Genomic DNA, 17,444 nt, shown 5'->3' on the forward strand with positions numbered 1-17,444 from the left:
TGTGGTGCTACTCAAGGATTCTGAAAATTAAGTGCACTGAGAGCTGTAGCTATCTAAATTCCTGTCATATGAATTAGGCCTTTTTACTTTTTTTGAAACTGTAATAAAACGGCGAGTCCAGTATTACTGTAACAGTGATCCACGGACGAATAAAACTACCATTACAACTACGTCCCTTGTAAGAACGTCACAGAGATACTGAAGAAAATCAACTCGTTGATGTTTGAAGGTAGGTGTCAACTGTCCCACGAAAGCCTACCTACAAATTTTCAAGTAACAGTATGGCGAAGTATAGGAATATACTACAGACTTCGCGGCAATCCCATAGAGAGCGTAAAGACAAGATTAGACTAATTGAGAGCGCACACATACCCATTTAAGCAGTCATTCTTCTCGCAAGAGAATTTCCAGTTCATGGCGTGTTGGTACAGCAATCTGTATGCGGAATGTGGTACAGACAACAGTCTTGGTTGCGGAATTGATTTTGTTGCTTTATTTATTAGTGACACGCCTTTCGCCTAGTATAAGGCATCTTCAGACTGACCAGTACAGTGTTGATATGTGGGTGGAACTCAGAAACCCGCTTACCAGCTATATTGGTCAATTTGAAAATGCCTTGTATTGGGCGAAACGTGCACCATGAATAAATAAAGCAATAACGTCAATTTTCCAATCAAGACTGTTGTCTGCACCAGATTCCTCCTGCACTGCATACACAAATTGAACAGGAAGAAACCCTAATAAGTGGTACAATGGTAAGTACACTTTGTCATGCAGAGTTTTGTTGAGTACACAGGGGTGCATAAAAATTGAAGCACCAAAAACATTACATATTATGAAACGTCCCCTTAGAAAAATTGTGAATGACTGTGCTAGTAAAACTCTTACGTTATTTGATACAGAAACAGCTGAGTAAAACTCAACGTACTCAAACAGTTTTCTATTTACTTATTCTGATCATCACTAAACTGACACACAATATTTTTAGCGCAGCGCAGTCTGACTTTCAATAATCCCTACAAAGGAAAGGCCCTCACTAATAATAACCTATACCTTTCATGAATCACTTGCCTCACAAAAATCTTCGCTACTCGAACTACTGCAATACATCGAGCGCCAATACTGTCAGCTAAATAAAAGATTCTATCTACTGAAGGCACTAACTACGGATAGGCATAGTTAGCAAATGAAAGATCTTGACAGAGAACAAATAATGTATTTACTTTAATAGTGTTCAAATGTTGTCATATATATATATATATATATATATATATATATATATATATATATATCAATTCATGACATCCATCTTTACAAATTTCCTTTTTCTGGCGGACACACGTCGGCTTACAGCAACCTCTCAAAACTCTGCCATCTCTCTCCCCACATCCACCACTGCTGGCGGCTCACCTCACTCTGCCCAACGCTACGTGCTGTTCTAATCCAACTGCCCAACACTACACAAGCGAATATTTCCACTAGGCCAACTAGCCACAGACTGCACACAGCACAGTCAATGATTTTCATACAGAGCGCTACGTGGCTAACCAACATAAAAATCTAAACAGCATATTACCATGCCTAATACGGTGTAGGGAAACCATTGACATTCAAAACAGTTACCAGTCGTGTCGCAATGGATAAATAAATGGTTTTCAAGAGAATCTTATTCCATTCTTACTGTGAAGTATTGTCAAGTTCAGGTAACGATAATAGATGTGGGCCTCGATCAGGCCACCCTTAGGTCCAAAGTAGACCGTAAAGGCTCAATAACATTGACATCTCGTGACTGGTGGCCAGGGGAGGTGCGACCATTCGTGCTCGTCTTGGACTATGGGAACTGTGAGAATAGACACCCAGTCGTCTTCGAACACAGCCTCACCGTTGGGGAACAAACACTGAACCATGTGATGGGCATTATCAGACAAAATAGTCACATAATCCTTAACAGTAACGCGAACGTGCAGAGCCACGATGTGGCGGGCCAAATCTTCTCAGAATCGCTGATTTGTTTCGCTTTTGGGACGTCAAAGTGGGTAAAAGTTAGAAACAGTGTTAAGCGAGACTCATCCGACGAAATTACTTTCTTCTATCGCTCCATAGTCCAAGTGTAATGGCTCCGGTACCATGTTTTCCTATTACGAGCATTTGCATCACTGGCGAGTGGTTTTGGAATTCCAGCTCGCCCTGCATTTATTTATCGTATGGCAATACAGACACATAAGAAACAAACAGAGAAATCACTAATATAACAAACGTTAATAATTGCAAACCAACATTACTAATATAACAAAGTTTACGGATTATAAACAAACATCAAGTCTATTAATATAATGTATCGACTCTGGAGTTGCGAGCAGGAAGTCGTCGGGGCTCCCATTATAGGCTCTTCTGGAACACTCTTCAACAATGTGGCTGATGGTCTGACTTTCTCAGCAGTCACACTGAGGGGATGGCATTTTACCCCATTTATACAGAGAGTAAGCACATCTGCCATGACGAGTTCTAATCCTATTTAGAGTGGACCACGTTTTGCGTGGTAGGTCAAAACCAGGTGGCTTTTGTGAGACGCAAGGCATGTTATGATTTTGCCATGCGTTCCATTTTTCAGACCATGCGTCTGTGATACTGAAACCTTCTTGTACACAGTTCCTTGCTGTTCTTGTTGGCGGGTTCCTAGATCGAAGCCTATTAGTGTTTGCAGCCTCAATGTCTTGGTGGATTGGCAGGCTTCGATTTCCCATGATGTTTTTGTATTCACGTACAAGGGCGTCAGTACGTCGCAGGTGTAATTTCCTGCTCATGGAGCTCCCTTCGTTTTGTGCTGACGGGATTCGCGAGTCCAACTTTCAGTCCTGCAGGGACTTTTGCGGATATCGTCCTCTATTTTTTTTTTCATTTTCCTTGTTGTTGCAAAAAAAAAAAAAAAAAAAGGTTCAAATGGCTCTGAGCACTATGGGATTTAACTGCTGTGGTCATCAGTCCCCTAGAACTTAGAACTACTTAAACCTAACTAACCTAAGGACATCACACACATCCATGTTCGAGGCAGGATTCGAACCTGCGACCATAGCGGTCGCGTGGTTCCAGACTGTAGCGCCTAGAACCGCTCGGCCACCTCGGCCGGCTATCCTGTGCAAGCTTCTTCATGTCCCAGTACCTACTGCAACCTACATCCTTCTGAATCTGCTTAGTGTATTCATCTCTTGGTCTCTCTCTGCGATTTTTACCCTCCACGCTGCCCTCCAATACTAAATTGGTGATCCCTTGATGCCTCAGAACATGTCCTACCAACCGATCCCTTCTTCTAGTCAAGTTGTGCCACAAACTCCTCTTCTCCTCAATTCTATTAAAAACCTCCTTATTAGTTATGTAATCTACCCATCTAATCTTCAGAATTCTTCTGTAGCACCACATGTCCAAAGCTTCTATTCTCTTCTTGTGCAAACTATTTATCGTCCATGTTTCACTTCCATACATGGCTACACTCCATACAAATGCTTTCAGAAACGACTTCCTGACACTTAAATCTATACTCAATGTTAACAAATTTCTCTTCTTCAGAAACGCTTTCCTTGCCATTGACAGTCTACTTCTTCAGTATCTCCGTGACGTTCTTACAAGGGACGTAGTTGTAATGGTAGTTTCATTCGTCCGTAGATCACTGTTACAGTAACACTGGACTCGCCGTTTTATTACAATTGCAAAATAAGTAAAAAGGCCTAATTCATACTTTCAAAGGGCACGGCCGACTTTCTTCCCCGTCCTTCCCTAATCCGATGAGACCGATGACGTCGCTGTCTGGTCTCCTTCCCGAAAACAACCAACCAACCAACCCTAATTCATACGACAGGAATTTAGATAGTTACAGGTTTCTGTGCACTTAATTTTCTGATTCCTTGAGAAGCACCACATGTAAAACGCTTCGATTATCTTCTTTTCCAGTTTGCACAGAGTCCACGATACAGTTCCATAGAGTACTGTCCTACAAACGTACATTCTCAGCAATTTCTCCCAGCGGTTCATTTTCATTAGTTTCTCCAAAAAGTTTATCTTTATTGTCCTTTACTCTCTGTAAACAGCAGATAGAAATAAAGGTAGACTGTTTATGGTATGACTCATAAATGTAATCGTTTCCTTCAACATGAAAGCGGAATCGTTAATCATGCTGTTGCTGTGAGGTTTTAGGGATATACAGACCAGATGAATCCAAGCATTTATTATTTGTCTGTTGATAGGTTGGACGTAATTTAACACATGTTAGCCACTAGACTACGTCAAGTAGTAATTTTAAATACTCTTTCTTGCAGACAGAGCATTGCATCAGTCCAGTTAACCATCGTAATTTTAGAGAGGACGTACAGCTGCGTTGTTATACTATCAACTTATGGTCTGTCCATTTGTCATCCGATAAACGGTGTCTAAATAACTTAAGAGTATCAGTAACTTCCTACTGGGTACAGAGGGAAGTCCTGAGAGACACCTGTGAAAGCGGCTGCTTCCTTCGACGTACGCACCGTGCATAGCTGGAGACAACAAATAAGGATATCTACCCGTGACGCGATAGTATCTGGCGTCGCCTGGAACGCTATTGTGGTCGGACAGTTAAATATTGTAGCGTAATGTCCGCCGTATCTCGATCGGAGCGCGTCCACCTGCAGCGCCTCGTGTTGATGGATGACGGGTAATGGCGACCTCTGCCGCCTGCTCAGCCCACACTTTCTCCACACAGGAGCCAGCTGGCAGGCTGGGACCCTCACAGGTCTGCAGAGCAGCTCATTTCTAGCACGAACTGAATGAAGTAGCGGGGAGCCCCATTTACAGAGATTAGAGTAACGTCCAAGGACTTGCTTCAAGTCGCTTACCAAAACACTGTCCTGAGAAGCTCTTCTTTACATGTCAGACATCCTCTCCGCTATTACTCGTACACAGGTGCGATGTGGCTCTGATTTCTACTTTGCATGTGGAAGAGCCGACATTCGAAACAGTGATGATGCTTTTAAAACGTTATCTATTAGGGGCGCTCAATAAGTAACTTAGACCACTTTTTCTGTCGACCATTTTCGATTGAAAAAATGCGGAATATGTTGTGCCACATCGTGAAATATACCTGCTTCACGCCGCTGTGGTTTTATAAAGTTCAAATAGGTGGCGGCGCTCTACGTAGCCTTCAAAATGGCGTCTGTAACAGAGGTGAGTTCCTACCAGAGAGTTTTCTACATCTACATCCACACTTCGCCAGCCACCTGACGGTGTGTGGCGGAGGGTATCTTGAGTACCGCTATCGGTTCTCCATTCTATTCCAGTCTCGTATTGTTAGTCGAAAGAAAGATTGTCGGTATGCCTCTGTGTGGACTCTAATCCCTCTCATTTTATCCTCATGGTCTCTTCGCGAGATATACGTAGGAGGGAGCAATATACTGCTTGACTCCTCGGTGAAGGTATGTTCTCGAAACTTCAACAAAAGCCCATACCGAGCTACTGAGCGTCTCTCTTGCAAAGTCTTCCACTGGAGTTTATATGTCATCTCCGTAACGCTTTCGCGATTATTAAATACTCCTGTAACGAAGCGCGCTGCTCTCCGCTGGATCTTCTCTATCTATTCTATCAACCCTATCTGATACGAATCCCACACCGGTGAGCAGTATTCAGCCAGTGGGCGAACAAGTGTACTGTAACCTCCTTCCTTTGTTTCCGGACTGCATTTCCTTAGAATTCTTCCGATGAATCTCAGTCTGGTATCTGCTTTACCTACGATTAATTTTATATGGTCATTCCATTTTAGATCACTCCCATTGCCTACTCCCAGATAATTTATGGAATTAACTGCTCCCAGTTGTTGACCTGCTATATTGTAGATAAATGATAAAGGATCTTTCTTTCTATGTATTCGCAGCACATTACACTTGTCTACATTGAGATTCAATAGCCATTCCCTGCGCCATGCGTCTATTCGTTGCAGATCCTCAAGCATTTCAGTACAATTTTCCATTGTTACAACCTCTCGATATACTAAAGCATCATCCGCAAAAGCCTCAGTGAACTTCCGATGTTATCCACAAGGTCATTTATACATATTGTGAATAGCAACGGTCCTACGACACTCCTGCGCGGCACACGTGAAATCACTCTTACTTCGGAAGACTTCTCTCCATTGTGCATGACATGCTGCGTATTGTTATCTAGGAACTCTTCAATCCAGTCACACAATTGGTCTGGTAGTCCATACATCTACATCTACATCTACATCTAAACTCCGCGAGCCACCTTACGGTGTGTGGCGGAGGGTACTTATTGTACCACTATCTGATCCCCCCTTCCCTGTTCCATTCACGAATTGTGCGTGGGAAGAACGACTGCTTGTATGTCTCCGTATTTGCTCTAATTTCTCGGATCTTTTCGTTGTGATCATTACGCGAGATATATGTGGGCGGTAGTAATATGTTGCCCATCTCTTCCCGGAATGTGCTCTCTCGTAATTTCGATAATAAACCTCTCCGTATTGCGTAACGCCTTTCTTGAAGTGTCCGCCACTGGAGCTTGTTCAGCATCTCCGTAACGCTCTCGCGCTGACTAAATGTCCCCATGACGAATCGCGCTGCTTTTCGCTGGATCATGTCTATCTCTTCTATTAATCCAACCTGGTAAGGGTCCCATACTGATGAGCAATACTCAAGAATCGGACGAACAAGCGTTTTGTAAGCTACTTCTTTCGTCGATGAGTCACATTTTCTTAGAATTCTTCCTATGAATCTCAACCTGGCGCCTGCTTTTCCCACTATTTGTTTTATGTGATCATTCCACTTCAGATCGCTCCGGATAGTAACTCCTAAGTATTTTACGGTCGTTACCGCTTCCAATGATTTACCACCTATGGCATAATCGTACTGGAATGGATTTCTGCCCCTATGTATGCGCATTATATTACATTTATCTACGTTTAGGGAAAGCTGCCAGCTGTCGCACCATGCATTAATCCTCTGCAGGTCCTCCTGGAGTACGTACGAGTCTTCTGATGTTGCTACTTTCTTGTAGACAACCGTGTCATCTGCAAATAGCCTCACGGAGCTACCGATGTTGTCAACTAAGTCATTTATGTATATTGTAAACAATAAAGGTCCTATCACGCTTCCCTGCGGTACTCCCGAAATTACCTCTACATCTGCAGATTTTGAACCGTTAAGAATGACATGTTGTGTTCTTTCTTCTAGGAAATCCTGAATCCAATCACAAACCTGGTCCGATATTCCGTAAGCTCGTATTTTTTTCACTAAACGTAAGTGCGGAACCGTATCAAATGCCTTCCTGAAGTCCAGGAATACGGCATCAATCTGCTCGCCAGTGTCTACGGCACTGTGAATTTCTTGGGCAAATAGGGCGAGCTGAGTTTCACATGATCTCTGTTTGCGGAATCCATGTTGGTTATGATGAAGGAGATTTGTATTATCTAAGAACGTCATAATACGACAACACAAAACATGTTCCATTATTCTACAACAGATTGACGTAAGCGAAATAGGCCTATAATTATTCGCATCTGATTTATGACCTTTCTTGAAAATGGGAACGACCTGCGCTTTCTTCCAGTCGCTAGGTACTTTACGTTCTTCCAGCGATCTACGATAAATTGCTGATAGAAAGGGGGCAAGTTCTTTAGCATAATCACTGTAGAATCTTAAGGGTATCTCGTCTGGTCCGGATGCTTTTCCGCTACTAAGTGATAGCAGTTGTTTTTCAATTCCGATATCGTTTATTTCAATATTTCCCATTTTGGCGTCCGTGCGACGGCTGAAGTCAGGGACCGTGTTACGATTTTCCGCAGTGAAACAGTTTCGGAACACTGAATTCAGTATTTCTGCCTTTCTTCGGTCGTCCTCTGTTTAGGTGCCATCGTGGTCAACGAGTGACTGAATAGGGGATTTAGATCCGCTTACCGATTTTACATATGACCAAAACTTTTTAGGGTTCTTGTTTAGATTGTTTGCCAATGTTTTATGTTCGAATTCTTTGAATGCTTCTCTCATTGCTCTCTTTACGCTCTTTTTCGCTTCGTTCAGCATTTCCTTATCAGCTATGATTCGACTACTCTTAAACCTATGATGAAGCTTTCTTTGTTTCCGTAGTACCTTTCGTACATGATTGTTATACCACGGTGGATCTTTCCCCTCGCTTTGGACCTTAGTCGGTACGAACTTATCTAAGGCGTACTGGACGATGTTTCTGAATTTTTTCCATTTTTGTTCCACATCCTCTTCCTCAGAAATGAACGTTTGATGGTGGTCACTCAGATATTCTGCGATTTGTGCCCTATCACTCTTGTTAAGCAAATATATTTTCCTTCCTTTCTTGGCATTTCTTATTACACTTGTAGTCATTGATGCAACCACTGACTTATGATCACTGATACCCTCTTCTACATTCACGGAGTCGAAAAGCTCCGGTCTATTTGTTGCTATGAGGTCTAAAACGTTAGCTTCACGAGTTGGTTCTCTAACTAGCTGCTCGAAGTAATTCTCGGACAAGGCAGTCAGGATAATGTCACAAGAGTCTCTGTCCCTGGCTCCAGTTCTGATTGTGTGACTATCCCATTCTATACCTGGTAGATTGAAGTCTCCCCCTATTACAATAGTATGATCACGAAACTTCTTCACGACGTTCTGCAGGTTCTCTCTGAGGCGCTCAACTACTACGGTTGCTGATGCAGGTGGTCTATAGAAGCATCCGACTATCATATCTGACCCACCTTTGATACTTAACCCAGATTATTTCACATTCGCATTCGCTAATAACTTCACTGGATATTATTGAATTCTTTACTGCTATAAATACTCCTCCACCATTGGCGTTTATCCTATCCTTGCGGTATATATTCCATTCTGTGTCTAGGATTTCGTTACTGTTCACTTCCGGTTTTAACCAACTTTCCGTTCCTAATACTATATGCGCACTATTTCCTTCAATAAGAGATACTAATTCAGGAACCTTGCCCTGGATACTCCTGCAGTTTACCAATATTACGTTAACTTTTCCTGTTTTTGGTCTCTGAGGACGGACGTTCTTTATCAACGATGATAATGTCCTCTCTGGTAAGCCGTCAGGTATTTTACGCTCTTACTTTGTTCGTTAAACGACTGTGGGAACTGTATCAAACGCCTTGCGGAAGTCAACACACAGGGCATCTACCTGGGAACCCGTGTCTATGGGCCTCTGAGTCTCGTAGCCGAAAAGCGCGAGCTGGGTTTCACACGATCGTCTTTTTCGAAACCCATGCTGATTGCTACAGAGTAGATTTCTAGTCTCCAGAAAAGTCATTATACTCGAACATAATACCTGTTCCAAAATTCTACAACTGATCGACGTTAGAGATATAGGTCTTTAGATCTGCACATCTGTTCGACGTTCCTTCTTGAAAACGGGGATGAGCTGTGCCCTTTTCCAATATTGTGGAACCATACGCTCTTCTACAGACCTACGGTACACCGCTGCAAGAAGGGGGCAAGTTCCTTCGCGTACTCTGTGTAAAATCGAACTGGTATCCCATTAGGACCAGCGGCCTTTCCTCTTTTGAGCGATTTTGTTTGTTTTCCTATCCCTCTGTCATCTATTGTGATATCAACCATTTTGTCATCTGTGCGACAATCTAGAGAAGAAACTACAGTGCAGTCTTCCTCTGTGAAACAGCTTTGGAAAAAGACATTTAGTATTTCGCCATTTAGTCTGTCATCCTCTGTTTCAGTACCATTTTGGTCACAGAGTGTCTGGACATCTTGTTTTGATCGACCTACCGCTTTGACAGAAGACCAAAATTTGTTAGGATTTTCTGCCAAGTCAGTACAGAGAACTTTACTTTCGAATTCGTAGAACGCCTCTCGCACAGCCCTCCTCACACTACATTTCGCTTCGTGTAATTTTTGTTTATCTGCAAGGCTTTGGCTATGTTTTATGTTTGCTGTGAAGTTCCCTTTGCTTCCGTAGCAGTTTTCTAACTCGGTTGTTGTACCACACCTGTTTCATTGAGTTTCTTCTGGTGGAAAACCGGAGTATTGTAGATATTCATAAGCACTTACAGAATGTCTACGGAGACATTGCAGTGAACAAAAGCACGGTGAGTCCTTGGGAGAGATCATCGTAACGAGGCCGCCCAAATCTGTCCTATATGCCTCGTGGATGCTGGCCGCACACAGCTTTGATTCCTGCGGTGTTGGAACGTGTGGATACTCTCATTCGATGTGATCGACGGAACACAAACACCTCGCTGCACAACTGGACGTCTCTGTTGGTAGTGCAGACATACTCGGCCACCAGTTGGGATACTGCAAGATGTGTGCCTGCAGGGTTACTCACTGCTTAACAGAAGACCATAAAGAGCAACGAAGGACCATGTGGGCGGAATTGCTCGCACGCTACGAGGCTGATCGTGAGAATTTTTTGTCGAAGATCGTCACGGGCGATGAAACAAGGATTCATCACTTCGAACCGGAACAAAAGGGCACTCAGTAGTGTTGCACCTCACCATCTCTCCTCCGAAGTAAAAGTTCAGAGCCGCTCCCTCAGCCGGTAAAGTCACAACGACGGTCTTCTGGGAATACAAAGGGGTTATTTTCCTTTGTGTCCTCGTTCGTGGTGCAACGATCAACTCTGAAGTGTATTGTGCTAATCCCAGGAAATTGAAGAAGCAACTTCAACGTGCTCGTCACCACAAAAATGCAAACGAACTTCCGCTTCTTCATAACCGTGTAAAGCCTCACACAAGTCTGTGCACCCGAGAGAAGCCCTCAAAACTTCACTGGACTCTTCTTCCTCGTCCACCATACAGCCATCTGTTTGGCGCAATGAAGGAAGTACTCCCCTGGAAGCAGCGTGTGGAAGATGGGGAGGTTATCGATGAAGCCAGATGCTGGCTCCAACGTCGACCACTAGAGTGGCACCGTGGGAGCGTACACGCCGTCACAGTAGGGTGGCGACAAGCCGTCGCGTCGGAGGGAGATTGTATTGAAAACTAGGTACTTGTAGCCGAAAAACTGGGGAATAATACGGTGTATTGAAATCCTCAATAAAACCATCCTGCTTTATGAAAAAAGTGTTGTATTACTTATTGAACGCCCCTAATACACTCCTGGAAATGGAAAAAAGAACACATTGACACCGGTGTGTCAGACCCACCATACTTGCTCCGGACACTGCGAGAGGGCTGTACAAGCAATGATCACACGCACGGCACAGCAGACACACCAGGAACCGCGGTGTTGGCCGTCGAATGGCGCTAGCTGCGCAGCATTTGTGCACCGCCGCCGTCAGTGTCAGCCAGTTTGCCGTGGCATAGGGAGCTCCATCGCAGTCTTTAACACTGGTAGCATGCCGCGACAGCGTGGACGTGAACCGTATGTGCAGTTGACGGACTTTGAGCGAGGGCGTATAGTGGGCATGCGGGAGGCCGGGTGGACGTACCGCCGAATTGCTCAACACGTGGGGCGTGAGGTCTCCACAGTACATCGATGTTGTCGCCAGTGGTCGGCGGAAGGTGCACGTGCCCGTCGACCTGGGACCGGACCGCAGCGACGCACGGATGCACTCCAAGACCGTAGGATCCTACGCAGTGCCGTAGGGGACCGCACCGCCACTTCCCAGCAAATTAGGGACACTGTTGCTCCTGGGGTATCGGCGAGGACCATTCGCAACCGTCTCCATGAAGCTGGGCTACGGTCCCGCACACCGTTAGGCCGTCTTCCGCTCACGCCCCAACATCGTGCAGCCCGCCTCCAGTGGTGTCGCGACAGGCGTGAATGGAGGGACGAATGGAGACGTGTCGTCTTCAGCGATGAGAGTCGCTTCTGCCTTGGTGCCAATGATGGTCGTATGCGTGTTTGCCGTCGTGCAGGTGAGCGCCACAATCAGGACTGCATACGACCGAGGCACACAGGGCCAACACCCGGCATCATGGTGTGGGGAGCGATCTCCTACACTGGCCGTACACCACTGGTGATCGTCGAGGGGGCACTGAATAGTGCACGGTACATCCAAACCGTCATCGAACCCATCGTTCTACCATTCCTAGACCGGCAAGGGAACTTGCTGTTCCAACAGGACAATGCACGTCCGCATGTATCCCGTGCCACTCAACGTGCTCTAGAAGGTGTAAGTCAACTACCCTGGCCAGCAAGATCTCCGGATCTGTCCCCCATTGAGCATGTTTGGGACTGGATGAAGCGTCGTCTCACGCGGTCTGCACGTCCAGCACGAACGCTGGTCCAACTGAGGCCCCAGGTGGAAATGCCATGGCAAGCCGTTCCACAGGACTACATCCAGCATCTCTACAATCGTCTCCATGGGAGAATAGCAGCCTGCATTGCTGTGAAAGGTGGATATACACTGTACCAGTGCCGACATTGTGCATGCTCTGTTGCCTGTGTCTATGTGCCTGTGGTTCTGTCAGTGTGATCATGTGATGTACCTGACCCCAGGAATGTGTCAATAAAGTTTCCCCTTCCTGGGACAATGAATTCACGGTGTTCTTATTTCAATTTCCAGGAGTGTATTTATTAAGCCGAAGGGCTTTCAATAGTGTACTTACGGCTGGGCCTGATCTAATGACACGTTCGAAACAAAATTCCACAGATCCAACACCATGACAGAATGCAATATAGAATTCGGAACCTGCATAACATAAGATTACAATTGTCGAACGAAATATCTTTCCAAAGAACACAAATTTCTTGTAAAATTCTAGTGCAAGAATCAGATTCAAACACATGGCTATTCTAGTTTATGAGGAGCAGGAGTCATGAAGTAAGCTATCCAACTATTCTATAGTTATACAGTTTTCTTTTTTTGGGGGGGTGCAGGGGTGGGAGGTTATGGCGCAATACATCTAAGGTCATAAGCGCCCAGTAGAGAACCATAGAATGCTGCGACCGTGAGGGTAAAAAAACCGTTTCTAGGTCCAGTACAGAAAGGAAGAAAAAAACAAATCTAAAAAGTCAAGACGTCACGGAAGAGTATCTAAAGGACGTCGACAAGACACCGGAGTCACCAGGTAGAAAGCAAATCTCTCTTGTCGTATTACTTCTTGTTAAAAAACTTAAAACGCGAGCCACAGCTCGCACGTCATCCGTTAAAATGTCCGGCAAAGCGAGTGGCAGCCCGACCCTGAGACGTTAAGTGGCTAAAATAAGGGCAGAGGATCAGGAAATGTCTGACTGTTAATGGCTGGCTACAGAATGGACAGCTGGCTGCAGGGTCGCCACTCAACAACTGGCGGTGACTAAAGCGGCAGTGCCCTATTCGCAACCGAGCTAACGGCGAGACGGCCGGGATAAAGTCGACCGAGCTGTTGGGAGAGGTTTGACTTCTCTGAATTTGTTCCCATGAATGGAGCACCAATGGTCATGCCAAGGTGACGTGATCCAAGGGTAGAGAAAATTACGAATATCTTGCGAGGGAACAGAGTAAGAGGCGGGCCGACCGAGATGGACTGCAACCTTGGCTGCAGCATCGGCGGTGTCATTCCCAGGCACACCAGCATGGCCAAGAACCCACATGAACATCACTTGGGCTCCCCCATCCGGGAACAAATGGAGGCAGTCCTGGATCCGTCGAACGGTGGGGTGGACTGGATCTGGATCATCCAGACTCTGAAGGGCACTGAGGGAGTCAGAGAAGATCGCACAGTGAATGAGCTGGTGCCTCCGGACGTAGTGAACAGCCTGATAAAGGGCAAAAACCTATGCGGTAAAAACTGTGCACTGGTCGAGAAGCCGGTATTGAAACTAATCATCCCCGACGACAAAAGCACAGCCAACACCGTGGGCGGAATTGGGACCATCAGTGTACAAGAATATGCTGTCGGCAATTTGTGAGCGAAATTCGAGAAATTTGCAGCGACAGGTCAGCTCGGGAGTTGAATCCTTCGGGAACGAGCTGAGGTCAAAATGAACACAAACCTTTGCCTGAAGCTAAGGTGGTGAAGGGCTCTCACCCATTCGGAAAGTGGCAGGAAGGGTGAACTGCAGCTGCTGAAGCAGGTGACGAAAGAGGACGCCGGAGGCCGCATAGTCATACAGAGTCAACCCGAACTCTATCGAGAAAATTGGTGGGGGTCTCGTTACGGTAATTTCAATTTTTTCATCTCTTACTTACCCATAATTTATCTCTGTACTGCACTGAAAATATCTACACAACAGCTCAGGTGTCGACAGTTACGCTCTGTCTCTTATCTGGAAACAATTGTCCTCCATTCACTGATGTTACTTGCTGCTGAGAACAGTAAATCTCACTTTATTCCCCGCCATGAAGTTTGAATCCACTGCTGATGGGTTCTCTCTCAGGTCTGTTTCTCCCGCAATAATTGTTGTTCACTGACAGTAATACACAGCAGTGAGGATAAGTTTACTGACGAAGAGTTGGCCGATATACGCCTCCAGTATGGGTTCACTGAATGCGGTGGAAGAGCGGAACAACGACACCTATGTTGCTGAGTTGCAACCGCAGCAATGGTGACCACAGTACCAAATTACATTACGTTTGTGTTGTGCGTTCTGGTGAGTGCGTATTACGAAGGTGATTGGGGTAACAAACAGAATAAATTATAATTACTTTACTATACTGTGACGAACCACAGGTCACCGTGGGTTTCTTAAAGCAAAATGCTCGGCTATTATTCCTCAACAGCCTTCAGATCGTTGGTGGAGGTCTGGTTCAAAAAATGGCTCTGAGCACTATGGGACTTAACATCTGTGGTCATCAGTCCCATAGAACTTAGAACTACTTAAACCTAACTAACCTAAGGACATCACACACATCCATGCCTGTGGCAGGATTCGAACCTGCGAGGAGGTCTGGTTCACACTGTGAAAAGCACTTACGACACCTTACTTGTATACGTCAAGTGAGTTTCAATTGTTTAGTCGTCGCAAGTGATTAAAGTTCTCGCTGCTAAGAGAACCGTAAGAGTAGCGCTTAGAACACTGAGCCTTTCGACGTCAGCCCTCATACACTACGTGATCACAAGTACGCGGACACCTGGTTGAATGTGACTTACAAGTTCGTGGCGCCCTCCATAGGCAATGCTGGAGTTCAGTATGTGTTGGTCCACCCGTAGCCTTGATGACAGCATCCATACTCGCAGGTATATGCTCGATCAGGTGCTGGAAGGTTTCTTGGGGAGTGCAGCCCATTCTTCACGGAGTGCTGCACTGAGGAGAGGCATCGATGACGGTCGGTGAGGCCAGGCACGAAGACGGCGTTCCAAAACATCCCCAAGGTGTTCTATAGGATTCAGGTCAGGACTCGGTGGAGGCCAGTCCATTACAAGGATGTTACTGTCGTGTAACCACTCCGCCACAGGCCGTGCATTATGAACAGGTGTTGGATTGCGTTGAAAGATGCAATCGCCACCCCCGAATCACTCTTCAAAAGTGGGAAGCAAGAAGGTGCTTAAAACATCAATGTAGGCCTGTGCTGTGATAGTGCCACGCAAAACAACAAGGGATGCAAGCCCTCTCCATAAAAAAAAAAAAAAAAAACGATTACACCATAACATCACCGCCTCCAAATTTTACTGTTGGCACTACACACGCTGACAGATGATGTTCACCGGGCATTCGCCATACCCACACCCTGCCATCGAATCGCCAAATTGTGTACCGTGATTCTTCACTCCAAACAACGTTTTTTCCACCGTTCAATCGTCCAATGTTTACGCCCCTTTCACCAAGCGAGACGTCGTTTGGCACTTACCGGCGTGATGTGTGGCATATGAGCAGCCACTTGAGCATGAAATCCAAGTTTTCTCACCTCCCACCTAACTGTCATAGTACTTGCAGTGGATCCTGATGCAGTTTGGAATTCCTGTGTGATGGTCTGGATAGATGTCTGTCTATTACACATTGCGACCCTCTTTCAACTGTCTGCGGTCTCTGTCAGTCAACAGACCAGGTCGGCCTGTATGCTTTTGTGCTGTACGTGTCCCTTCACGTTCCCACTACACTGTCACATCGGAAACAGTGGACCTGGGGATATTTATGACTGGGGAAATATCGCGTACAGACGTATGACACAAGTGACACCCAACCACCTGACCACATTCGAAATCCATGAGTTCCACGGTACGCCCCATTCTGTACTCTCACTATGTCTAATGACTACTGAGGTCGCTGATATGGAGTACCTGGCAGTAGGTGGTAGCGCAATGCACCTAATATGAAAAACTTGTGTTTTTGGAGGTACACGGATACTTTTGATCACATAGTGTACATCAGCAAGCACGCCTTCAGTCAAAGAATCACTCATTTAAGATCAAGAAGTGGCCTCGATAGACTTCGATAGCAGGCATTCGTAATAGAATAGGAAAGAAGTGTTAATCACATTGTAAGGGTACAGATATCGATCCTATACCCGAAGGATCGACTCTTACCATTCTTTGCTACCTCGCAGCGGCATCGCTGACGGCGCCCGATAGTTCTAGAAGGGAGAGAATGGCGCCTTGAGACGGTTTGGCGCGAAGGTGACTCGGTGCAGCCGTATCATGCCTACGGGGAAGATCCCGAATGCCTGCGCCTCCCGCAATAGCGCGTAAAGTATTATGTGAAAAGATTATAGACAGGCGCGCTTGAGCCATCTCGTGAGCGGGACGCGTATGGAGGAACGAAATTGGTCGTGTTTAAAAATAATAATTTTGAAGCGAAGATAAATTCCATATCGGAGTAATAGTTATTAAAGGAATCTCCAAAAGAATCGCCGATTTGAAACTGCTATTAATCCAGTTCATTTATTTGAAAGAAACAAAGCACACCATTCTCTTCGGGAGATGATGTGATTTGAACGTGAAACACAATATGGGGCATATAAGCCCCCCCACCCCCCCCGCCCCAACCACTCTACACGCGATCGCCCGGTCCATGAAATTAACTATCACCCGCACATATGATTCCCATCAACTACGTCGAATACACTTCATATTTCTTATTTGAATACCAACAAGTTACGGTTCTTTCTTGTGGCAAACTCGTGGCTCAGCGGATCCCCATAGTAAAACGTCACAAGGTGCACGTCACAAAATCGAGGCAGGTAGATTTGATCTCCTCGTAGCGAGATTAGTCTGTCCAGGAACTTTCCACACAAAGAGCGATTGCGTCTCCTAAAATGTGGCTCTCTGTCAGCTGGTTACATTGAGCTAGAACTGAGTTTACACACGTTGCAAGCGTTAAATTTGTACCTTAAAACAAAGTGATTTTTTTGTTGAAAATTTTCTTTGGCACTCCTTGTCGTAATCCTTTTAGTGAATATTAAGCTTTGTTACTGGTTCATAAACTCATCTAATTGGCTACATAAGTTTTAGCAGGTTTTCTATGATTATGTTGCCTAGAAGTCTTGTGGCGCCGTGGTAGGCATGACGTTATGTTATGGGAACGATGATTTGGCGAATTGTGGTGTACATAGTAATTTTA

Source organism: Schistocerca piceifrons, chromosome 4 (genome assembly GCF_021461385.2).
Source record: "Schistocerca piceifrons isolate TAMUIC-IGC-003096 chromosome 4, iqSchPice1.1, whole genome shotgun sequence".
NCBI lineage: Eukaryota > Metazoa > Arthropoda > Insecta > Orthoptera > Acrididae > Schistocerca > Schistocerca piceifrons.